General features: G+C 40.9%; 1 protein-coding gene across 6 annotated transcripts in view; it reads right to left on the bottom strand.

The window, feature by feature from the left end:
* The window catches only part of FOXP1 (forkhead box P1), a 549899-nt gene that overhangs the window by 351899 nt on the left and 170653 nt on the right, over positions 1-27347 (bottom strand). For all 6 annotated transcript variants that reach the window (XM_032458004.1, XM_014560759.2, XM_032458007.1 and 3 more), the window contains one exon: positions 13377-13473. The gene's annotated coding sequence lies outside the window, so the exon portion shown is untranslated. The remainder of the gene's footprint in view (positions 1-13376; positions 13474-27347) is intronic.

Below are 27347 nucleotides of genomic sequence, written 5' to 3'. Positions count from 1 at the left end.
ACAATGCCTTTGAAGCCTTTAGGGGGAAGAAAATGAGTGGACTAATTAATTAAAATAGCTGAATCTTAAACCAGTATCCAAGAATAATCTACTTTAAACTTTAGGGGGATGAAGAGGGTAGGTTTGGGTTTTTTTCCCCTAACGTTCATTTTAAAATCTTAGACGTATTTGAATCGAACACACTGAACACAGGCCTGGTTCCACCATGCCACCGTTTCTAAACCTACTTGTGTCAACACTCAAGGGAAGCAGGGCTCTTTAAGAAGGGAGTTCTGTAACAGGTCCTAACTAGGCTTCCATTTGGATGCACCTCCTGTGTATGCAAGAAAGAAAGGCACATATAGACAGTCAGCTCCAGGCACAATCAAGGCTCTCCAATCTGGGGGTTGTCGCACACTCCTGTCAACAATTTGTGTGAGCCCATCCACGGACCCTCTGACTTTGGCACTGCAGACATATGCCGGTACCCAGAATGCTCCTGGGCCCTACCTCCACAGCTATATTTTAAGGACAGACTGTTTAATTTACAATGGGGAAAGAAGAACTTTGCTGGATTTTCCCCCAGCTTTGAAATTTTCAACCCTTGAGAATGGATGACACAGAAACTTTGAAGATTTTTTGTTGTTGTTCCTTCTTTTTTCCCCCCTCTTCTTTTCTCATTTTGCAAATGAGCTGCGTTTTCAAAACCTGCCACCCACAAACAGCCTGAAACACTAAAGTGTCTGCTCTGTTTCTATCAGCAGACATTATTTGGAATCACTGAAAAGAACAAATAATATGTCCATTAATCAGCCAAATAGCTAGAGTAGATATGTTTTGTTCATCTTAATACTCAGGACTGTCTTCCATTCTCCTAAAGTCAGACCAAATAAGAATCCTATTTGGATAGTTTCAGCACTGCTTTCAGATTAGGACAAGCATCTGAAACCAAGTGATCTCCAAGGCAATCGCTTAGTGTTAACTAAGATCACAGCAAAATAATTTCACAAATACAGGACTTGATCTATTCCAACTACCATATATCAATTAACTAACCTATGAGCTTCGGTTTCCTAATCTCAAGCTTTGTTTTCAACTGGATCAAAGAAAAGACATAGAGATACAGGGAAGCAACTTCTTTTTTATTTAATAGAATATACCAAAATGATCAAAACCTGGTGTCCTCCCTGAATTAAAAAGAAGATGTCTTTAGCTTTACAGGCCATTGTCCTCTGTCCAGCTCTAACTCCCTTTTTCTCAACATGAACATATGTTTCCCTTAAAATTACTTCTTTTTTCCTTCCCTGGTGTTATGCAAGATCCCTGCTTATTTTGGCGATGGAAACAAAATAAGAAGAGCCACCCAGAGTTCCCCATCCCAAAGGGAGGAGCTTCCCAAGAAAAGCAAAGTCTTGCTGTTGTATTTCTTTTCAGCACTGCCGAAGAGCCAGCAGCATTCCTCAGCATGGAAATTCAGGACAGATGAGGGGGCTGCTTCTGGAACACCTATTAGAACCATGAATGGCAGGTGTGGGCAGGGACCATGTACAAGTTCACGTTCACTTAGTGCTTGTAAAAAACAGAAAATGGCAAGAAAAAAAATGAGGCATGAGATGGTTAAGCAGGCCCAACATGCAATGAGAAAAGGGGCTTTTCCAACAAAAAATAAGAGGAAAAGAGATGCCTTTCATTTCAGAGAGAGCCTAGGAAAATCCAAACTCAAAGTGAGAAGGCGAACCTTGCCTTTACTGCTATGCTTGAAACCCTCACTAAAATGTCCCTCCAACCTAGGTGAAAGTTTTAAAAACTAAGGAGGGCCCAGCATGCTTCTACAAGAAAAACAAAGAAAGCCTTGCATATAGGATATTGGTTTCAATGAGGAAGGGCGAACGCCAAAAACAGTCTAAGAATTAAGCGCTCACATAATAGATCACTGTGCGCAAGGCTCTCCTGCAGATGCTGGAGGGAGTGATCTAAGCCTCACACTTGGAAAGGTTGTGTGACTGGAGCCATGATATATAAAGTAAGACCCAAGCGCCAAAGTTCTGATTGAGCCAAGCAAACGCGGCTGTTTTTGTTGGGTGGAAGAGGCACTTTTTTTTTTTTCACCAAGCAAAGAATTACGGTAAACATCTGCTAACCATGACCACAGAAAGGGTGGTTGTTTTCATCCAGGGTCATTTTAAAGGAATCAATGTAATTAATAAAACCACACAGTCATGTATCCAACCTTCCAATAAGGCTGCTTGCTTCTACCCACAGATCTGTTTATTAAAGAACCACTTAATTGAGAAAGTTTCCTCATGTTGCCATTAAGACTTCTTGGGGACCACTGATGTTGGGTAAGAATGTTCTGTCTCAAGGGATACCTGAAAATACAAGTGGACTTCCCTCCTTAGCTCATTTCTGAGGCAGCTATTTTCCAGAGGTTCTCTTACTCTATTGGCAATTCATCTATTATTATAATACATTATATAGGTAACTAAAGCCCAATTTAAAAAAAGAAATTAATATTCTAATGGGTTTACCTCACACATTAAAGTTCTAGAGAACATCTCTCTGTCAAACTATCTCTTTTGAAAAATGACTAAGAATTCCTATAATCCAGAATGATTGGGGTTTTAAAAAATTCCTTATTTGGTTCATTCTTTTGGAAGGAATGGGGAGGTAGGGAAACTGAATTATTCAGGCTGAATGTCACTCAAATCTGTCAAATTCGAGCTCAAAACATCACTTTACCTTTGAACAACCAGCCACAAGCTCTTCCAAAATGAGCATCACCTATAATTATTATTAAATGTTCCCAATTAAAAAAAAATAATCAAATTCATAAAAACTCAATTTCCATTCTGAGTTAAGTTCTGCTTTATTGACAGTGTTACCGGGTCTTCTAGACTTAAAAAAGCTAGTTTTGCATAAACCAGATGTTTTCACTGAATAAAGTTAAAGAACTAATAAGGTTTCCAATTTCTGACCTACGGTCACCTCAATATGAACAGTCAACAAGATACTAAGTTCATTGAATGTAAAAAAGATTTTTCCTTCTTTAGCTTTCTCTGTTTCCTGTGGAACTAGAACACAGCAACTCATAAAGGTCAGATTTCAGTAAGCTTACTGAAAAAATAAATATTAATTTCATCAGCTCCATTTATTCTAAGCGCCGCAATATCGAACAGGGTCCCTGCTGTCGGACCAGCCTAGGAGCCTGGGGTGGGAGGCTGTCAGTGTTTCAACTTTTCCACCAATCAGTCTTCAATAAATACCAATTCAACACCTCCTAGGTGCCAGTTGCTGAGCTCAGCGTGTGTGTGTGTGCATGTGCAAGCACATGTGAGATGTGTGTATAGAGCAGGGAGAATGAAGGGTGAGGTGCTACCTTCTGAATGCTACTGACACCTGATAGAATCTTGGGGGGAAATTGACACAAATTTCAAGGTTCACTGAATTGGGAAGATTATTCCTGTGTTTACTTGTTTGTTCATTTCCCACAAGGCTGTGTTACGTGCTAAGTAAGGAAAGAAGAGAGGCAGAGATAGAGACGGAGTAAGCAAACAAGGTTTTGATACTCCAACTGCCCCTTAAGTGACAGTGAATCATTAAACAAGTATGAGAAAGGATTACAAAAGCCTCATCTTATTTGATAGCCGTCAATGCCTTCAGCGGTGGAAGAGAGTGAGCCTTAATGTAACCCACTAATTCCCCTCCAACACAATCAAGATTCATTTCTACAAGTCAGTCCAGTATCAGAGGCCACTGTGGTCAGAACCAGAATACAACCATGTGTCGCTACACTAAATTATGCTTAAATTAAAATGCAATGCATCCATCATATTTGTATAATAGAGGGATTAAGTCAGCTATAATTTTCAAGCTTTAAAAGAAAATTCCAAGCTTTTAAGTATATTCCTAGTGGAAGATAATGTGGCAAATGTCACAATAAAAAAATAACTTAGGAGGAGGAAATAATTCTTTATTCTTTTAAAATTTTCCTTATAAAATGCATCACTTTAACCTAATGCATTTCAACATACTTATCCCTAAATGTAAATTTGTTTTGATAAAATGAAGAGCCTTTTAATCCAAATTGCACAGTGATGCTTCTACACTGATCTGTTATAACTTAGTAATCAGCGTTAACAGACTGCCTAATTAACCAAGTCATCATTTGCCAAGATCCAAATATGGGATGAATTGTGGGCCAAGGAGAAAATATGATGGACATGAAAATTATTAATTCAGGGAAGCATTAAAAGCATGTGGAGTTAAAGTTCTTTGCTAAATCTTACCATCTTTAGTATCTTTAATTTTTATAATGGAAGGAACATGTGAAAATAAAAAAATACATTCCATCTAGGATACATGGAATTTTTAAATTGCACATTTTAAAATCGACTGGTTATTAGTCATTGATACAATTAAATTAGTTTTTTAAAAGCCTTGGACAACCTACGGGTAAAAATCTTTGACACCCTCTGACAATGAGTAACATCCACCGAGTGCTTACTAGATGCCAGCATTGTATTCAGTGTTTCCTATGGATGGCTGTGTTTTCTTCTACACATGAACGCTAACCCTCAGGAAGGTACTATCTTTATCCTCAGGTATCAGATTCAAAAACTGAAGTTCAGAATATTTTTTGCCCACAAGAATGTATGAATAAACAGATAATATCCAATCCTTCCAAAATTCTTTTGGAAGCATTGTTAAGAATTCTATAATTTAACTCACCAAAATTTTACCCATGGAAGCTTTACCCATTCATTTATTATGTACTCAGAAGGAGAATGGAAAGAGGTAACTTGAAGATGCCACGTGGCTAAGCTGCACAAAAATCTTTCATCACCAGCTAACTGTTCGCCATCACTAATATCACTGATGTGTCCTGAATGACATGTGTATTTTAACTGGGCTAAGGTATTTTATAAGCCAATTTTCCCAGGTAATTCAAATCCAAGTTCAAATGTAGGGTTTAATCCTAGAAGAGGTAGTAAGTCCACCAATCTGATCATTTTTCCTTTGGCCTCCTGTTCATCCTCTGGGATCCCAGTCAGACCTCAGTGCTTCTGGGAGGCCTTCCATCTCCCCCCTCTAGCACCCCCTTCCCCAACCTTGTATACAGAATCTGTCAGTATTCCTGCAGCTTCTCTATCACTGTACTGTAATCGGCCTTTCTGTCTACCTTGCAGAAGTAAGTAGGCTGAAATCAAGGATCTTGTTTTAGGACCTAGAACAGTGACAGATGGACAGAAGGACAGGCGGAAGGACGAGAGCAAAGAATGAACCCCAGGCTCCTTGAGGACAGAGGCATGGTACTATTTTTGAGGCACAAGCCACATCCTCATAATGAATGTCACTGAAGATGTCCAAGTATTAGGCAGACAGTGTCATGGGGAGCATCTCAGATGATACCCAGTCGTGGGTAGCTGGACTGTGTGACATTTAAAGGTTGCTAACAACCCTGCTTATCAAGTACAGTGTTTTAGGACACATATGCTCACCCCACCTCCCTAGAATTCTGCCCCCTTCTTCTGAAACCAGCACCCCTTTCATCCGCTTTCCATTGCCTTGTGCAGGCCAGATGCCATTCACCACTCTTGAGATGGCCACGTGACCCACTCCAGGCCAAGGACACGTTCACACCTCCCGCCACCCAGCCCTGCTCCATCCCCAGGGGCTGTTTCAGTGATTGGCACACGGCACACAAGGGGCCAGTCATAGGACCGGGAAAATCCAAATTCTATGAGGGCTGCTAGAACTTGTAAGAAAAGATTCCTTCCTGTTGGAATCACTACAAAAACAAACTGATGAAAGGTTACCACACCACAACCTGGTAAACACCTATAAGAGTGAATCCGACATAGAGCCGAGCACAGCCAAGAGCCTTAGATCAAGACGTAACAGCGTGATGTGAGCCCCTTCATTCCAGATGTTCCTGAAGCGAGCTCTGTCAGCCAGCTTTTCAGCATCACGAGCGCATTCATTCGTCTTTATGTCTAAGCTGGTCACAAGTCATCCCAGGGACCTAATGAATGGTGACATCAGTATTTTAAGGTGCAGACATATTAAAGATGATCTGCTGTTTGTGTCAACAAGGAGATACTGATACTTCTAACCCCTTATGTAAAAACTGTTTATTTGTTGGTCTTTTGCAACTAGGCTTTATATGTTTTTTCAAGCCTAATATTTTTACTATGTTTTAAAAAACCAACTATTTTTTATGAGGATCAAAGTCCTTAACATACAGCTTACAAATCTAGAATTCTATTGAACAAGCAACCAAAGACCTTCTAACTCTGTTACCCACTGTTACCTCTCAGTACCCAAATCTTCACCCTGGTAAATAAAAAGTCTTCCAGGTGAATGTATCTCAAGACCTAAACAAACATTCTGAACCTGCTGGCCGGGAAAAAACCCGGGGTACAGGACTGCTGCTTTGGGAAGGGGACCCTCTCGCCTGCCACAGTTTTTCACACAGGTGATTGAGCGGAACAAATCAATTGTTGAGTGGTCAGAGGCTAATACGAAATAAAATGAGGGCTGCAGAGATGAGGTTAATTAGAATAATGTACCAGAGAAAAATGACTCAAAGATCTAGAGAAAATGTCTTAACAGGCACGTCCAACTGGAAATCAAAGAATGCCAATTAAGTGGCTGTCCCTGTTCCGAATCACATTGGGACATACTTTTATTTCCCATGGCTCTTGTACTAGCAAAAAGAATGAAAGCATTTGAAAAAGTGTAGTAAGATCAAACAGAGCCTGTGAGATGGCACTGAAGTATAAAGTCACCACACGCAGCGTACAAGCAGCCCCCAGAGCAAAAAACGTATGTTAAAATAAACAATACCTACAAATCCACAGCCTAGGAAGATATTTACCTGGTGAAGACAGCAAGGTGTAGTGGTTAGGAGCCCCAGCACCAGAGAAAGAGTGCCTGGGTTCAAATCTCAGCTCCACTTATGAGCAGAGAAGTCTGAATGAGTCCTTTCACCTCACTGTGCCTCAGTTTCCTCATCTGTAAAATGGACTTTTTAGAATTGTACCTCCCTCATAGTTTTTGTGAGTTAAGACATAAACTCCTAGAAAAGGCAGCTATTCTAGGGCAGACTTTTCACAAACTAGAGTGTTTATTTTAACTGCTACTTTTTGGAATTTCGGAGAACTAGGTTTTTCAAGAGCTTTGAAAATTCTACTTTTATCTCTCATTACTTTTGAAGGGAGAAATGACACACACACATGGATTAGTGATAGCATGAAATGCAAATTCTTCAAGGCATATACATCTATAGAAAGCCAAGAAGGCCTAAGCATAGTTTATGTGAATAGAATTTTAAAGAAATTGTCGTGTTAGGGAAGTGGGCCAGAAGTAGGAGGAAGGGATTTATGTCACTGTTAATGTGGGACAGATATGGACAAAGGCAAGGCACAGCCTCTTGTGATAAGAACACCCAGGATAAAAGGCTGACTATGGTCCCTAAGAGTTGGCAATGAGAAAGTCAACCCCCAGCACCTCATAACCAGACTCACCTGGCATTGAGAGATGGTGCACTGAACTGGACAGAGACGGAGCAGCCATATTTCAAACCAGCAGAGGAAAACCCTCAGAACACTCATCTTTCCCGCTGGTGCTCAGGCACCAGGGTTTTCAGAAGATGTCCATGAGGGCTGATCCAGGTGGTCAGGCTTCCCGTGTAAACGACATGAATCAAGTCTCACATCACACGGACCTGTTCTCCCTTTCGTGATGACTGTTTAGTTTTTTAAATGGTGTTTGGAGACAAGGTGTTGCTAGTTATTAGAGATGTAAAAAAGCTGAGTCTTGCCACTCCAAAGGCTGTTGTTATGAGTCCAATAAAAGTTCTAGAATCCTTTGCTTCACTTAATGAAACCTCACTCAATTTTAGCTTTTTAGTTTCTAAAATGGGTATTAGGAACCAAATTTGATGCCCTAAACCTAATGTTACTCATGCTCTTTTATTTTGATAAGCTGTGAGGGTAAAGATTATAAATTAATGAAAATTAATGGCTCTTTTAATTTCTTAGATAACCCCAGTACTTCCATAAATCATTGAAATGAGAGGATGTGACCTGATACATTTCATCTCTTACCACCAAAGCTGTGGGATACAGAGAGAGGTAAGTGCCTCTCCAGGCTTCGGCAGTCACACAGCAAATGCACAATGAACAGCACAGGTCAACGAGGCACATACTAACACAACCATAACAGACCCCCCCTTCCTGAAGCAGGTTAAAGAAATCAGCACTCACAACCAAAGAAATGTACACCAACTCTTTTCAATCTATACAGACCTGAGCTGTCTTTCAAGAAAGAGGCACGTGAATTTTCAGGGCAGATACATTAGGGGTCCTTTTTTTTTTTTTTCAAAATGAGAATTCACAGGAAATTTAAGACATGGTCTGTTGCAAGGCAGGAGATCAAACCAGCTCTGATCAACTTAAGCATGAAACATCTCCCCTAGCCAGGTGGCTTCAGGACAGTGAGGACCCTGAACTCCAAATTTCCAAGGCTTTTTGGATGTGGGTCAGACTCCAAACACTGAGTCATCCCAGCATTTCAGGTTTCTAACTCATATTATCTGAAACAGGTCATTAACATCCAGTAGTCAAAATGTCAACAACAAATGAAAAACAGATCACCCCACTTCTTGCTCATTTTGTGCTTTTTGAAGTTAATTCAGGACATGAAACAAGGCGAATCTAACAGGGAATCAAGCCTCGTTGCCACCTCTCCCACCTTTAAAATGAAGATGGCAATAAAATGCGATGGGAGTTTTGTCAGTGTAGTTCCCAGTACCCTTCTGATGACCCTCACACCAAGTGAGGTAAGTCAGCAGAGAAGCAAACACCACATGACAGCGCTTAGATATATGGAATCCAAAACAATGGCACAAAAGAACTTATTTACAAAACAGAAACAGAAACACAGACATAGAAAACAAACTTCTGGTTACCCAGTGGGGGAGGGGGGAGGGGGATAGATTAAGAGTCTGGAATTTGCAGATACGCACTACTCTATATAAAAGAGAAAAACAACAAAGTCCTACTGTTTAGCCTAGGGAATATATTCAGTAGCTTGTAATAATCTATAATGATAAAGAATATGAAAAACAATATACATAACTGAGTTAATATGCTGTATACCTGAACTAACAACACTGTAAATCAACTATACTTCAATTAACAAAAAGAAAAAAGAAAAACAAAAAACAGCATCATTATTCATTCCAGATCCTATGCAAAGCACTGTACACATAGTATCTCATTTAATCCTTGCAATAACAGTATGAGCTAAGTAGTGCTATTACCCCTGCCCCAGATAAGTAAACTGGCGCCCAGAGAGACAAAGTAGCTTGTCCAAGGACAAAGAGCCAGTGAATGAGAGTGCTGGGATTTGGGCGTGGAATCCAAAGTCCTTAATTAACTTGTACCATCCACAAGCTTTGCTATCTTCATGGGGAAGATGATGTATAATCTTTTCTGGGCAGGTCACACAGAGTATCAAAGACTTGTACAAGGTACAGAGGAAACGTTCCAGAGAAAACCCAAGGGCAGTATTCTCTTCCTATAATAAGGATGATGTGTATAGTTTTACTTCTCACTCTCTCACCCAGACGCAGTCCTCTTAGGTACCATGAAATACAGAAATTCACAGGGAAATCCCCAAACATCCTCTGACTGAGTCAACAAATACTGAATTGCCAGCATGCCTACTGTTCACTGGGCACTGTCGGCCACGAGGAAGCCACACTGAATCAGATAGACCTACCCCTTGCTTATGACCTGGTAAACACATATATTCAGAAAGTGACAGGAGCCACAGTAAATGAAACAGACAAGAGGGTTGGATGGCTAAGAGTGAGAAGGGGGAGCAGGGAAATCAGCTTTAAGGTGAGTGGTCAGGGAAGGTCAAGGAAGAACTTGATAGCTGAACTGAACCAATAAAGGATGAGAAAGGGGAAGCCCCAGGAAGCACAGAAGTTGTTTCAGGCAGAGAAGCCCATGGTCCAGAGGCAAGGAAGATCTAATGGCAGCCTAACACAGTAACCGTGTCTAAATAAAATATTTGAAACCATATAGCAAAAATTTACTTTCCAAGAGTCTCTTGAAAACGCAAGATCTTCAAGCCACTATTTCTACAGAGTCAATTGCTCAACAGACAGCCATGGTCAAGTGGTTGCCAAGGCTTCTCAATCTACGGGACGCATGGCCAACTGGGCTGTCCACGAGCACTGCTGACAGTCTCAGCCATGGGCACGCGGCAGCTTGTGTGTGCAGACACACTGCTCTCTGAGGGCCATTCCCCAAGAAGATGTGTGGGGACCAGAGGCTGCTTTGCAGACTCAGCACAGAGAGAGGGACCGGGACGAGGAAGGGCAAGACTGACATCGCGGAGCATCAGCCTGCACGAGTGAAACCCTACTGAGTTTCAGATTATCATCAGCGATACCAACCTGAAAGCAGTTAGCGAATTCTGCTTGCTAGGCAGGCCCATTGTCTGAGTAAGTGAAAAACGGACTAAAAAAAGAACTGCACACCTCTCGGGGGAAACTGTCAAAACGGGACCCAGAGATCTAAGTTCTGTTAGCAGGGCTGTCCAGTTGTAGGTGTGGCTGCAATGTCCTTGAAGATGGGCATCAAAGCCACCTTTACTTAAACATCCAACAGAATCCCAGGTGAGCAGCAATGGAATCTGAAATCTACAGCATCCAATGAACTGGCCAGAGGATGGTAAAAAGTCCTCAAAGACAGGGATTTCCACCGCATCACCGGGGATGCACAGCATAAGGCTGGTATTTATGGCCTACCGGGATCTGTGCTAAGCTTTATACAAACATTATCTCAGTAATTCTTTATAGGAATCAAGCTCCTATTTTGATCCCCATTTCCCAGATGAAGAGGCCGTAGCCCAGAAAAGTTCAGAAACTTGCCTAGGGTCACTTGGCCAAGTAAGTGGAAAAGGCAGGATTTGAACCTAGGCTGATGTAACTTTAATGCAGACACTGCTACCCCATATCGAGGCATTTAGTAAATGTCTGCCAGTGCATCAGCTACCTTGTCTCCTGGGCATCTATCACAGGCTGGTACAGAGACTATTTAATGAAGGATCACTCTGGGAGGTGGAAATTTTCACAAGAATAATGTACAGGCCAGTCTGGAATACAGAAACTGGACAGGAGTGACTCACTTGTCTCCCCCTCCTCCAGGGTAAGCTCTCAGCAGAGATATGGGGAGCAGCGAATTGGAGATGCAGAGTAGACAGCACTGTCCAGTCTATGAAGGACAGTACAGAGCCTTCAGTGATGTCCTCAGCACAGAGTGTGAGGAACAGAAGTGGGTGCGAGCCTGCTTGTCCTAGGACCTCACAGCGGTACTCAGGCTTTAACAGAATCTTCCATTCAGAGGAGAGAAAAATCCACCAGAAAATTCCAGAGTTTAAATTTTGGTTGATAACGCTCTTGAGAAAGAAATTTATTTCTCAGATTCGCCATGGCACTTTTAGTAAGAATACCGTGGTCCTAAAATATTTACTGAGATATGTATCTCTGCTGAGAATTGAATAAGTTGAAATTCGAACATGTAAAATTCAAGTATCATATTATACACTAACAAGCCAATAGAAGCCAGAAGGCATTCATTCAAAATAAATAAAAATTAGACATGTAAGGAAAACTGATAGCCTGATTTTATATAAGCAATCACAATTGTTGCTCAATAACCATACACCTTTTTCTCATTACTACTAGAACCTGGAATTTTCTGGGATGTCAAATTTCTCAAGTCTAAGGATCCATTTCTCAGATAGCCTTATGTTAGGGGTGGCTAAAAAGATATAAGTAGAAGTCACTGAGTAAGACTTCAGGAAAAGTTCCTTAGAGAAGCCTTCCTCAGCTGGAAGGACAACTCTTTTTGTTCCCTGTACTTTTGCCTCTTCCTTTCAGGATGCAGATGCAATGGCTGGAGATCCAGCAGCTATAATGTAACCTTGAAAAGGAAGCAACACGTGAACAGGCAGGCAGGGCATTAAGACAGAAAAGCACAAATTGCTCTTCCCCATACATCTCTCATGAGAGAGAAAACACAACTGACTTTTTAAAAAACTCTGTTAGTAGAAAATAATTCTTAAATGATATAATGACATGAAAACATATCTAAAGAGTATCCTAACTAGTTTTTGATCAGGGGAAAAAAAAAAACAAGAAAATTCATGAATTAGGGTTCTGATTACCCCTTTATTCACCAAGCTATTTGTTTAAGTATGACTTTCCTTTGTAATTAGTTCCACTAGTCCAGGGAAGTGTATTTGCTGAACCTGTCTCTATGTTTTGACATGCAAGACTTGTGAAATTCAAACACACTTGTAGACATCCAAAGCATTATTATTTATTAAGGCCTGTTTTTAAAGATGGAAGATCTTAAAACAGTCTCGGACTCTGATGATTAAAGGAAACTTAATAGTTCTTCATTGGCATTTGATCTTTAGCCTGCCATAATCTATCCGCTTAGCCCTTCATCCACAGTTGATACTAAAAAGACTTATTTCAATGGCTTGCCCATCATTTGTAAAACAGAAGGAACGTAGAGACAACCACATGACTTAGAAAATAAAAGAGCTTCCCCACACTCATTTAGCTCATGAAAGCCCAATGTGATTAAAAAGGTGAAGGAGGTATACTCCACGAGGTGAACCAGAATGACTGTGCAGAGCACCCATTACATTTGGAGGGAGTTTCGAAATTTGCAAAGCGCTTTCGCATACATCAGATCTTGTTTAATCCTTACAGCGCTACCCTATGACTACAGCAGTAGTAAGGGCAGGAATTGTAAAATTCCTGTTTCTTCCTGATAAGGGGTTTGGCTCAAGATCTGAGGGAATGGTACCCTGATTACAAGTCATACGTCTCCGTTTGCTGCGTTAGACTGGGGGGTCCACAAACTACTGGGGCCTTCAGGCCAAATAAGGCCCATGAACTGTTTTTGCAAATAAAGTTTTATCAGGATGCAGTCATGCCCATTTGTTTACCTAATGTCTATGGCTACTTTTGCGCCACATCAGCAGAGCTGACTGAGTTACACAAGAGAATCTATGGCCCATGAGGTTGACAATATTTACCATCTGGCCCTTTAGAGGCAAAATTTGCCAACCCTGCACCAGATCACCCTTTCACAGATATAACCCAAGTTATGAGTCCTACTCTTGAAAGCCATAAAGTTATCACAGAGGGCAATAAACCTATTCCAGCCAGCTTTGGAATTCACGCCTGATAATGGGGCATTCTATTATCTTCCGAGGGATTACTCCGTCCACTGCTGTGGCACCTGCAAAGGTGGATGGCAATTTTTAAGTGGTACACAGTGTGAGTGTTGTTTGTCACTTACCCTGAACTTTTAACGTGTCTCACAGCCATAAAAAGCCTGGGGGGTCACTGGTTGGGGGCGTGCATAATGCCACAGGACTGCAACACACAGAGGGACGCTGAAAGCAAAAAGAACAGAAGAGGTTAAGCAGAGGGGCAAACTATGACACTGCAAAAGTGACACATTCACCACATAAGCCTTAGGTATTCCTTGTTGATACACTACTTTTACATTCAATAAATAATCATGTATCTAAGCATCTCTTTTGTTCTTTTCCTTCTAGAATCAGCAATCCATCTAGCTCAAAATCCGAGTTCAGCATTACAGAATTATAGTAGAAGGATGTGAAATGTTACAGAGCCAAGGAAAAGTGACACTCGTCAAGGCATGATCATTCACTTAGGGGAGTGTGCTTCCTTTAACTTGCAACATTTCTAATTTTTTGGATAATATCTTATAATTACAACGTTATCTCATCCTGAGAAATAAGCGTATAATGACCCATGAATCTAAATGATGACTTTCCTTTGGGTTTTGGTCATTAGTCACTCTCAGTGCATCCAGTAGAAGTGACCTGACCAAACATGTGTGCATGCACATGGACACAAGCACCTTATTTTAAAAAAACAAACAAAAAAAACATAAGCTATCTCCTTTGCCAGCCAAATACAAAATCTTATTTGTCACAGGTTACCTGCTTGTCCCAGAAGGAGGCTGTGACACAGCCCTCTCATGCAAACAGTTGGTGTTCTGTACTCGTATGTGCTGAGGCTGCGAGTTTCCGTAGCTTAGTTGGGTTATTAGTAGAGTATTTACCAAATCCAATTCCAAGTAAGTTGATGTTGCTGACACATAAGCCAGCTCATCCCCAAGCAGTTTCAGAAAGTTCTGGTGAATAGCAGTCAGTACAAGGTTTTGCATGGCAGACCTTTTCTGCTTAGATCCTTGAGGTAACAATGCCACCTGTACAGCCCTCAAGACAACAAAGGGGATCCTCTGTAAGATGGGGAAATGGAACTACAGTAGGAGCAGAAAGCATGAACTCTTCCCCATGTGTGTGTGTGCGCGCACGCGTGTGTTGTTCCCTTTCAACAGTAAACTCAGACAAAACTCTGCTAATGTATGTGTCTTCTAATCTTATCAGACAGAGAAGTTGAAACTGAAAAGGAGATGTATGAAGTTTTATGATTTGAATAGTCGTGTATCTCCGGAAACGATGTGGGCTGTCTGTCTACTGGGGCTCAGAAGTGAGTTAAGCGGTGATGCTCCCAGTGGGTACCTTTTTTTGATAAGAGATGAACTTCGTCCAGATTGGTTCACACTAGGTTTTCTAGGTATCAGTTATCTGAGTGTAAACTGGCAAATATATTACAGCTTAAGAATCTTCTCTCTTATGTGAGTTTAACGTGCTGTGTTAGCATTATTCCTATTCAACAAGGCAGCTTCACAGCACGATAAGAATGCATCAAAAATATTTTTCAAGATAATTTCAGTTGGCAAAGTTCAAGCTTAATTGGTGAACTCACTAATGAGCAACTGCCACCACAAGAAAGAGGACCATTGTCCTGGACTTATCAGAGCAATGAGATAACGAAGTTAATTATATTGTTTCCAATGGATTTACACTGGCTTCCTTGCAGAGTCTAGATCTTCCAAACATTCATTCTGACACTCCATGTGTTTGCTCCTCTTAAAAACCTATCAGCTGCGGGCTCCTCCAGGAAAAGTCGGCAGATCACAGCCATAACATCAGGGCGAAGCAGTTGGAAAACTTTTCCACCCTTTATTATCTACTTGTAAAATGTTATAAGCCTGTAAACTAGTTAATTTATGAGCCGTGTTAATAATTTGTTCACACTTGATCGCAGGTTTCGCAAACACGGTTTCCGGGGATGTGGGAGGATAATTTGTAGGTCCGGCTTCTCTCCTATGGGGACACTAACTAATTTGACACAGTAACATGACATTGATGGTGGGGCACACTAATGACCATACTCCAGGACGTGGCTGTCAGCCTGTCGTTCCAGTGAGAAGCCGGTTTGCTCTCGCTGCCGCTCAGTGCACGATGCTCAACTAATTATTCAGACGGCGACATTAATGAGAACCCTCGTGTTTATTCTCAACATACTACCCAGCGCTTAGCTTCCATTTGTCTGATATAGTCAGTGATTAGAATGGGTTTCATGAATAGTAAATCTGAACTCCAACAGAACAAAGGAGTGCCCGAGAAAAATAAGGAACAGCTGATTGGAAAACTACCCTTGTCAACTCAACTTATTTTCGGCCTCAAATTCCGTCAAGGACAAAGTGACAGGTAGCAGGAAATGCCAGGAGTACCAAGAAAACTGAAAGGAATATTTTTAATCATGTATGTCCATGTGCAATCCTGAGTCTTGACCACAATATCGTCATGAAAAACTTCTATCTCAAATAGGCTTCACTAACTTTATGATACTGAATAAATTTTTTTTTAAGTTTTCCATGGAATGATCTAAAGGTTTGCTTGCTCTAGTGTGCCTTTTCAAACTTACAAAACTTTGATCTTTGATGAAATTATCTCAAATATTATCTTCACAAACATTGCTAAATACAATTGTGTTTTTTTCCAAATCTCTTGTAAACCTGTACTAAGGAGGGTTTTTTTAAAAGTGGTCTTTAATATCCTCTTATACATCTTGTTTCTAGTCTCCTAAACCTTGCAATCAAGTTCTTTCTACTTTAAACTTCTATTTTGGTATGAGAAATTTTGTCCTGCATTTTATAGTGATTATAATCCTAAAATATTCATATAATCATAATTTAAGATGAATAACTCAAAAAAAGGTATGTTTAGATCCACAAGAGGTATTAAAAAATTAAAAATGGTCATGATGTAGGTCATTATAAAATGTGCACTTTGAATTAAATATCAATGGAAGCACTTCAACAAATGTCCTATCTGCCCGCATGGATAAGGAATTCCACTCAATATTGTGTATGGCTTCTGCTTTTATAAAATAGCAAAATAAGTAGGAGTCCACATAGACCACTTAGGGAATGAAGAAGTCACTATATGCAACATGTCTTAACTATGCACCACTAAACCTAACTGTATGATAGATCTGTGATTTTAGAATGCCAAAATAAGTAAATGGCACACAACATGGGGGAAGAAGATTCAGGTTTCAGGCTAATTTTTAAAATATATATTAAACAAGTATACAGATGAATTTTCCTCAACCATTACTGTCTCTGAAAGCTATTTACATGGGTACCTGTTAAAGATAGGTTCTCGGATTATTGGCATCCCTGTGCAGTTTCTGTCTGGTTAGCATTTGTCCTCCACAATAATCCGAGAAAATGTGGTGAGTCTGCAGAAGACATTAGCTAGATGTTCCTCAAACTCACTCCTTCTTCTTCAGCATACAGCTGGGATGTGTTTCCCAGCCTCCCTTGAAGTTAGGTGGGGCCTTGCAGCTGCGTTCTGGCCAAATAGATGGACGTGTGTATGTTACTTTCATTCTGACCCTGAAGCCTCCTGAACCATCCCTAACATCCTCTCTCTTCCCTTGGTTGTGGGCCCAGAATTCTAGGGAAGAACCCCTGGTCCTGCAGATGGTGGAGACACTGAGTAGAAGGAGCCTGAAACACCATGTGGAGCAGAGCCAAGACATCTATTCCCTATTGGCCATGACACTATGAGGTATCTAACAAACACACTGCACTCAGTGAATCTTCTGAGACTGCAGGATATTTGGTACAACTGCCAGTATCTCTTACCTGAACACACACAGACCTTTCTAATTCCTCCCTGCCTCCAAAGTTATACTCGAATGTCGGGAACGCCATACATTAATGTGTAAATTTGGAAAAATTCTCAGAGATATATTATAATTGTGATTATCTGCTCCTCTAATTAAGCTAAGGGCAGAAAAGGGAAAGGGGAGAGACAGCTAATGTAGTCCCAAAACATGTTAGGTATATCTTTCCTTACTTCATCTTCATGTGGCCCTGGGAGGAGGCCTGATACCCAGGACAAGAATACTGAGCCTCTAAGAAGTGAAATATGAGCAAACGTCAGGGAATGTACATCCGGTAGACATTTTCTTAGTTGAATGCTCCTTGGCTTTCAATATCCAAATTTTATAGAAAATGCCTATTTTCAAATCAAACAATTTTGGTGGTTGCTTATAAAAAAAAAGTCCATGATGTGTTCTAAAATTTAATACAACACTCTCAATTAAAAGTGTAAGGATAAAGTGTCAAGTTACAAATCAACTGGCAGGGTGTCAAACTTCTGTGGAGGTTTTGAAAAGCCAGCAACAAAGGGGATGTGTCTCAGGTGCTTTTGGTAAAAAAAAAAAAAAAAAAAAACCTCAAAAAACAAATGCACATTGAGACCATATTAATTGTTGAGAAATCAATATTTCAGACATTTTTACATTCTTAATGTCATGGTTGTTGACCATATATAAGGCCTTTTACTATACTTTGGTCATATTTTAGAATGAGGGTTGGCAACATTTTTCTGTAAATGGCCAGACAATGAATATTTTACACTCTGCAGTTTTTGCAGCCCTGAGTTCCTCAGGGCACCCACTTCACTCTGCCATTGTCGTAGGAAAGCACACGAAGTGGTAAGTAAACAAATGGGTGTTGTGTTTGGATAACGCTTTAGTTACAAAAATAGGCGGTGGGCCAGATCTGGCCCCAAGGCCAAAAGTTGCCAACTTTTTTTTTTTTAATTTCATGCTCCTCCCCTTCCTCCTTTTTGGAGTATAAATGACTTATTATATTAAGTTTCAGGTGTATAACATAGTGATTCAATATTTTTATACATTGAAAAATGATCACTAACATACTTTGCCAACCTCTGTCTCAGAAAACTGACTGAGGTTTTGCATCTTGACTCGTAACACATTATGGTTTCTGACACGTAAAATAATGGGAAATAGACTCTGGTCAGTATTTTCACCCAGGATATCTGAGTGCCAGGAATGGATTACTGATGTTCTTGGGAGTAGCCTTAACTTGCCTAAGGTTCAGTAGGTAGCCAGTTGACAACACTCAGTTTCCATCTGAGGTCTAGTCCCACTGTCCCGTTCTTCCCCCAAAAGTCATGCCATTTATCAAAAGGCTCCTGGGCCCACACAAAGCATTCACAGGCATTCCATGCCACTATGAACAAAAACCCAAGTACTGCTGCTACAGAGAGAAAGAGTTGATGGTTTTTCTCAGCCAGCACAAGGAAGTCCCCGCCTTAAGATAACATAGATAACAATTACCTTCAAGTGACCATATATTAAGGACTTCTTAAAAAAAAAAACAACCCCAAATAAATAATTTGTAGATTTAAAATGTCACCAGAGGAATATGTGCTGAGAGCAAGAAATTACTACCTCCAGAAGTTTCAGAATCAGGCACAAAGTCTCCCCAAATTAGAACCAGTTTTCTTGGATTTGGAGGATGTTCTTTATTAACCAATTTCAGAGTAGCAGCCATGTGTCCAATGATTGAATATGCCAGAAGAAATGTATCAAATATATTCTCCCAAGAACATAAAGTTGGTATAGTAAGGTTTTACTTCACTTTTTTTGGGGGGGGGGGGATGGCAAAGTTCAGAGACAGAGAAATGCTTTTTAAAAAAAAAAATCAGTTCCTCATAATGTCTTATTATAACAGTGAAGGATACAAGACGGTTTGAGACATAAAATGGATAAATTATATGAATCTGTTTTACCTAAAATGTCAATCACAACAGAACAAAAGCAAGTAAGTGATAGTCCAGTCTGACAAAAGACTATTTTGGAGCTATTAAAAAGAATTCTTGGAAGAGGGAAATACATGCAGACACGAAATAAGCACGATTAGAGAAACTGTAACTGGAGAACAGCTCAACTGTATAAACGCATGCATCAAAAAGAACAGAAAAAATAAAACTAAATTAATGGAGTCTGCTTTGGAGGGGATGGGATTAGGTGCTATTTTTCTTTAGAATTTGTTATAGTTTTGATTTTCGAAAACAAAACAATTTCTAAAATACTGGTTATAGAACCTGAAAAAGCTATCTGAATTTCAACAACAAGAAGAAATGTGTTGTACATTTATTTATGCGCATTTATTAAGGGCTTTTGATTGCCTCTTTTTCAGACCAGAAGTATCTTGAGAGCAGAGATTCGTGTCATCTCTCATGTCCCAAACATAGTGCTTACACATCTCATGTACCCAATTAACATTCCTGGAACCAACTGAATAGTCCACCTTACTTTTTAAAACTCTTCTTAATGAGATTCTATAAATAAATTAAATTGTTATACTTGAAGCCTTTTAAAAAAAATGAAATCATTTTGTTGAAAGGGCTTGTTTACTGGCAGATTGTAGCTGGAAAGAAATTTTGCCTGATGCAAAACTGTACTTCCTTTCCTCTTTCCTTTTCCCATGATGGCACACAATAACTTTGTCTTTCAATAATTTAAAGGAATTCTGAGTCATTTGCTCATTAAAAACAAAATACATCTTGATCACAAAGCCTGGCATTTCATAAATATTTACCCCAAATGTATGACCTGCTCTGAAGCCGGGATGTTAAGTGCCTGATTGACAAGTAACTCAAGTAACTTCTGAGCAGACGGAGGGAGGAGACCTCCGGGGTCAGTGAGGAGAAGCGCGTCATGCTGTTTCCACACTCACTCTCTCCTGCCGAGGCTCTCTCTCAACAGCCAAAAAACACACGACAAAAGCAATCACCATTCATCACCGTTTTCTCTCTCTCCATCAGTCTCTCTGTACATACCACACATGCATGCTCACTCATCCTGCACTCACTCCCCCTTTGCATACTTTCAATGGCTCCCCAGTACTCTTAGGGACAGAGTTGAAAACCCTGCCCTTGGCCCTTGTAAGACCCTCCTGATCTGGCCTCTGTAGGTCTCTCCAGCCTCGGGCTCAATCACACATGTCCACTGGCCCTGCACAGTTTCTCATGGAGCCTGTTCTGAGCTGTGAGGATAAGGAAGGGAGTCTGAGGACCAGATGAAGATTCCAGCTCTTTCCTTGAGGACCACCATGGTCAGAAGACAGCGGGGGGAAGTAACATATCATATCAAAGCAAAACAAAACAAAATACACATCATATTATATACTTCCCCCCACTTCATGTATCATGAAAAACTTCCCGTAACAACTCCTGGATAAAAATAACCTAAGGTGAGGACACAAAACTAAAGTCTTAAAAGCAACTTCAGTTTTCTCCTTAAGACAGAACAATTTGCCCACAAGTCCCAGCAGACTCCTAAGAACAGCAAGTGTGAAGGGTTTTGTTAGTACTCACCACCAGGGAATGCTTTTCTCCAAACGTGTCAACTCCAGGAGGAGCAGGCAAAGATGGGGCCAATGGCAGAACACACACAGATCCCGCCCTGGGAAAGCCAACCTCTGTGTCGTCAGACTAACCCTCAGGGTAGAACACTGCATCTTAGGTAAAATGAACACAAGTTACAGCTGGCTTGTCAACAAATTGCTCTGCCCAATCCCAGAGGAAGATGGGCTTCGAGTTGGGAATGAAATAAAAGACCTTCCTCATGACATGCAAAAATCAAGGGCCTCTGAGGGCTACCGCTCTTGGTGATCTCTGGGAGAAGAAGGATGTTTATGGATGAGGAGGCTACAAAATTGGAGGTGCTGGGCCGCACTGTGATCAAACCTCAGTGGCCAAAACCAAAGGAACACATGGTTTGAGGAACATGTAGTCTCCTCTCTCCTGACACCATGGTAACTCATTCCATCTCATTTTCTTCTTCCAAGACACACAGTAAGATTATCTTGCCCTATTTTCCTGGTTTTCAGGTTGGGACCATGTGTCTGATGTCTGGTCAATGGGATGTGAGCAAAAGCAAAGTGTATCTGACACTTCGTAGACTGACCAAAAAAAAAAAAAAAAAAAAAAAATCAACTGTGTTCCCTGTTCCTCTTCCCCCGAGACGGTGCAGACCCCATGTTCTGTGGCAAAGACAGGATGGAGGAGTTTCTGTGGGCCCACAGTGACATGAAAGGCACATGACATACATTCTCATTATGTTAAGCTACTGAAGTTTGTAGGCTGTTAGTCACAGCAGCTAGCACAACACATCCTGACTCACATACTTTACACATTAAAGCCTTCATTAGGGTTTCCTCAAACACATACTTATTTCTGGCTTTGTCTTCACCATGAGACCATGTCCTACTATTCTGAGTACCTCCCTTTTAGAAAAGACCTACCACCATGTCTTCCAATAATTTGGTCATTGATAGAGTGACAAATAACCAGTCAAGAGGGAAAGCTTTCACTTGACAGTTAACTTTGTTTGAAGCTGAGGAGAGCTCAGAATTGACACAAACGAGGTCTCTGCCCTCAGGAGGCCTACAGTCTACCAGAAAACACCAACACCAGAATGTGGGAAAGATTAAGACACAGACCTGAACTGAGCACAAGAAGTCAAGAAAAGCTGAATGGAAGAAATGCTGTGGAAGCCTAAAACATTAAAGGTGAGCAGGACTTAGCCAGGGAGATGGGGCTAGGTGAGACAGGCGGATGGGCAAGGCAAGGGGCCTCTTGGTCAAAACAGGTATGAGCACGTACAAATATTGGGCCTGAAAATGACCCGTCTTCTGCCTTCTATGATGACTTGAAAAACATGGAAGTACCAGGACTTCCAAACCAAAAAATGGGCCAGATATATTGAGTAATACGGAAATAAAGGAATGCCGTGACCTTCTGCTGTGTCTCAATGGTGTAACTTAAGACAAAACACTGTTTTTCTACCACTGACAGGGAGAAAGGTGTGGGTTATTCACACTAAAATTGCTTTTTCTAAATTATCTGCAAAAATAATAGTGGGAGAAACGAGGCAGCCTCAGTTCACAGACCACAGCACTGTTCCTTCTTAAAAAATCATCTGCCTCCTCCTTTATAAATATCATCATTATCCCTCAGACAAAGTGGGTTTTGTTTATTCTTTAAATCCATAAACCCATGAGGAAAGAGCACTTAGAACGGGGGTCAAGAGACCCAGGTCCTCATCAGCACGAGATCATCACAGAGCTGTAGCCCTTACCCAGGTCCCCTCACGTGGAGAATGAGAACGGTGAGTCTGGAGAGCTGGAGAGTCCTTTCCGACACTAAAATCTTATAAAGGGGTTTTCAAACACGTGCTCATCAAAATCACCCAGAAGGCTCGTTAAAACAGGACTACTGGGCCCTAACACCAGAGTTTCTGATTCACTAAGGCTGTGGTAAGGCCAGAGAATTTACACTTCCGTCCCCAGGTGATGCTGCAGGTTGAGCCACCACGGTTGGAGGACTGTGCTCCCTGGACATGTGGACATCACTCCAGGGGAAAGACGGTCTCTTCCTCACCAGGACCAGCGAAGTCTGTCTCTGGTGAGGACTCTTCCAGGATTCTGTGCTCGACCTCTGGGGACCAAGACCCTCGCCTCTCTCCCAGGGAATCTACCCAGGAAGACACCTGAAGCCCTGTGGTCCTCTTCCCCGCTGCCGACCATGGGCTTTAGTCTCATCATCGGCTCAGCAGTGGCTGCCTTCAGGGCCCTGTGACAGTCTTAGAACTTTGCCCTTTGTCATGTTACACAGTGCCCTTCCTCCACCTCCAACCCCTCCCATACCACCCCCACCCACCCACCCAATTCCCCCTGACGGCTTCCAGCCACTCCAGTCTCTCTGTTCCCACACCATACTCTTCTTCCTAATGCTAAGACTGAGCCCTCACCCTTCCCTCTGCCTAGAAAGTTCTTCCTCTGTATATGGAGATCATTTTTAACCTTTAGATCTGAAATCAAAAGCCACCTCTTCCGTGAGGCCTTCCCTGATCGGACTATCTAAGTGGCCCTCTCAAGGTACACGCTATATATGATTTCCTTCATGTATTTTCATTGTATGTACGTATACTGCTCCTTAATTTCATCAGTTACACTCCCTGCCTCCCTCCATTCCAAGGCAAACTCCATGAGAGCCAGGATCTGTTTCTTTCCTCGCTAGGCACCTCTCCTTCCACCATATGCAGCACAAGGTCTGTCACACAGCAGGCACTTGATAGATATTTGTTGGAGGCACGGATGACTAAATAAATTATCCTATGCTATCTTCTAATTAAAAAAAAAAAAAAAACACGAAGGAAAAAGGAAAAGCCAGTAACTCTAGGCTATAACATAGTAAGTTGCAGAGCCCAGAGTGACTGGTACTGGCATGTAACAAAACACTTAAGTTACAGAACAAAGAAGCATCTTTGCCAGGGTTTCAGTCTTGAAAAAATGAAGTGGGATAAGGGCTGGAGGAGATCCTTGGTCAGACAGCTCAAATCCCCACCACCCTCCCCAAGAGGCCCACCCTGTCCTCTACAAGCCATTTCGTATCATTTCTGAGGGCTGGGTCCCCAACCCTCAGACATCGTGAACTTCTTTCTAGTATCACCCCACTCCTGCTGCCAGGTGCAAAGGGAAAGGCAGTTCTTTGCAAGCTGAGCTCCTCTACCCTGGACGACTCTGCAAAACCACTTGTAAGTGGTGTATGTTAACCACAGTTCATAATTTTGTCACAGGTGTTTGACTAAAGAGGGATGAAGCCTTTTAAGATGGTCCGCCTCTATTATGTCATTGCCTGTACTTCACACCACACCTAAAAGCTAACGCAATCCTTTCTCTCTATGCCATGGCAACCAGGAGAGGTAAGGCTGCATAACTTTGCTAGGGGCATCCTATATGCTCCGAAACGTTCACACCTTTACCAAAACAAAAGAAAAAAGGTGAAGTAGAATTTTAACACAACTTGTCATAAAAGCTGACACCCATACACTGGAGACAAAATCAAATGACAGGAGTTGTACCTGGCAGTTCAACAGAATACAGGATAAACAGTCTTCATCAGGCAGCCAAAGCACTGGTTAGAAGTTCAAACGAGGAACTGGAAGCGAATGAATATTCCAAGTATATTATACTAAACGATTTTTCTTTAATTATTTTTAAAAAAATCATTAACATGCACTAAGCTTTTTAGCAGCCTGGTAGGCAGAGCGGGGTGGGGGTGGAGGGCGGTGAAACCAGTGCCCTTTCTAACTGGGACACTAACTGACTTACTGTGCGGACTTAGAACTAAGTTACTCTCCAAAAACATGCTGTAAGGAGGTTTCATGAATTCAGTTATTCCAAAGTTTCCTTCCAGTCCACGCTCCTTGAATCCGTGACATAGTTTCTGGTTCTCCACCTTAGGTTGTGGGCAGACACTAGGAAAAGGGCACACTCACCTCTACCCTCCTCACTGTAAAACAAACACGCTGACAACTGCCATCCTTTATCAAAAGCTAAGATGTGGGGAGGCTATACTCTGGTTTATTGTATCTGTTCAAATAAAGTTATGTTTCCATGTACGGCAGGAGGGTGAGTTGATGTAGTAATTACCTGTTACTCTTGACAAGTAAGGTAATTAATGTAGCAAAATACCACTGCAATGTGTGTAAATTTAGACCACCATAATTAAAGCACCCGTCTGTTCAACAAACTGTTCAATTAAGAAAAAATATTGACGGTGTACATTTTTGGAAATTAGAAAACGTATGGAATGAATGAATCTCCCTTCGTTGACATGGTTTCTAGAATGCTTTCTCAGCAGGGAGCATGCACACAGGGTTGTAATGGAGTCACTTCCACTAAAGCTCAGAAGTACTTCTGCACATATACTATTAGAACAAGACTCTCTTGTGGAAGTATTTCATTGAGCATTCTCATTCTATGTCACATACACAAGTCATAAAATGAACTTACGGAGTACCTGAACCCCCAAAAGACAGCAAGTAGCAAGGAGCTGAAAACTGATTATTGTGCAACTATCCTAGTAACAGGGCTGCTGTCGAGAATCATAACCTGACTGTACCTTTAGCCACTTGCCATTTTTAAGAGCTACAGAATGAAACAGTGTAGGCAAATAAAACAGCTGTAAAATCCCCGACGCTCCTTGAACAGAGAGACAAAGGTATCTGTGTTGGCTTCATCTATTTTCACTCTGGTTTCTTCCTGTGGCTACCAGTCATTTTCAGACACAAAGGTTAACATGATGAACAAGACAGCTACCTGGTCTTTCACTCAAAGCAAAGCCTATCTCCTTGCTAATCTGCCGCAGAACATCTTCAGCCATGGTAAGAGTCAAATGCCCAAAGAAATTAAACCAGAACTGCCAGAAGATGGAGAGATAAAGAATCCAACAGTTACCAGATCAAGGGAAAAGCGGTAACCTCTAAATTTGGTCACAGGTTTAAAAAAAAAAAAGCACGCTTGCTGATATTATGTGGAGAAGCGGGGAACTAGTCAGGGGTCCTTTCTGAGAAGGAAACCCCACGGGTTTTTCTCTTGATTCTTCTACTCAGATAAATTCAGAGGAAGACACAACAAGTTGGCCTAAGTAAAGAAACAGCTGGAATCCAGACAGACTAAACAGAGTGATATGGGAAAGAAATGGTATATGAGTTCAGCGTCATTTAACGATGTATACATTTGTTTTTGGTCTTGTTTTCACATTCGGGGTATAGCATAGCTTACCTTGGGAGACTTAAAAATCTAGAGAGAAATAACTAAAAGGCACCTTGATGAGAATTTTCAGCTTATTGTACTAAAATTGTCTTGAATGTTTTATATCTGAGAATTTGGATGCATCCCCAAATAAAGAATAAAAAGTACAAGATGGCATTCTAGACTGAAACATGACGAGGAAATGAAATGGTTTCTCCAACTAAAATACTCTGATTTCACACTTGGAAATAATAACAATGACATTAAAACGACAAGGATGAAGAAATCACTTGCTCTAGCTGTTGATAAAAAACAAGGCGGGAAGGTCCCAGAGGGGAAGAGGATTTTGTAAAAGTATGCTTAGAACCTACATTACCTGGCAACACTGGAATATTAACTTTTAAAATAAACTTTTTTTTAGAGGGAGGTGGGGGAGATGAGTAAAATAGATGAGACAGATTAAAAGGTACAAACCTCCAGTTAGAAAATAAATGAGTCACAGGGATGAAATGCACTGTCTGGGGAATATGGTCAATAATACTGTAGTATCTTTCTATGGTGACAGAGGGTAACTAGACTTATCGTGGTGACCATTTTGTAATGTACAGAATAAGCGAATCACTATGCTTTGCACCAAGAACTAATGTATTGCTGTTGGTCAATCATGCCTCGAAAACAAAGAAACTCGTAGGAAAAAAAGATCAGATTTGTGGTTATCAGAGGCAGAGGAGTTGGGGGAGGGGAAACTGATGAAGGTAGTCAAGAGGTACAAACTTTCAGTTATAATGAAAGTACTAGGGATTTAATATACAACATGATTGCTATAAAATAAGACTGTTGTTATATATGAAAATTGTTAAGAGACAGTAAGTCCAAAGAATTCTCATCACAAGGAAAAAATAATTTTTTTTCTTTTTCTTTTATTTGGTATCTACATGAGATGACGGATGTCCACTAAATTTACTGCGGTGATCATTTGATGATGTATGTAAGTTAAATCATTATGCTGTACACTTTAAACTTATATAGTGCTGTATGTCTATCATGGCTCAACAAAACTGGAAGAGAAAAGAAAGAAAATGGACTCTTTTTTTTTTTTAAACTCTCATAGTTAGAAAGGATGCTAAATCTATCATTTGATGATGTATGTAAGTTAAATCATTATGCTGTACACTTTAAACTTATATAGTGCTGTATGTCTATCATGGCTCAACAAAACTGGAAGAGAAAAGAAAGAAAATGGACTCTTTTTTTTTTTTAAACTCTCATAGTTAGAAAGGATGCTAAATCTAACTATAGTAGGGACAGGAGGAAAAAGAGGGACATGAGCTGGGGTTCTGATACAAGATTCATGGACTGCAAACAAAAATTTCTGTTTCTCCCACGCTGAATGAAGCACCCAAAGAAGAAAGGACAGTCGATACTGTTCTTGCTCATGGGTGAATGTATGGAGGATAA

The sequence above is a fragment of the Camelus ferus genome, chromosome 17 (genome assembly GCF_009834535.1).
Source record: "Camelus ferus isolate YT-003-E chromosome 17, BCGSAC_Cfer_1.0, whole genome shotgun sequence".
In the NCBI taxonomy this organism is placed as follows: domain Eukaryota; kingdom Metazoa; phylum Chordata; class Mammalia; order Artiodactyla; family Camelidae; genus Camelus; species Camelus ferus.
This window is presented reverse-complemented; position numbering and strand designations above follow the sequence as displayed.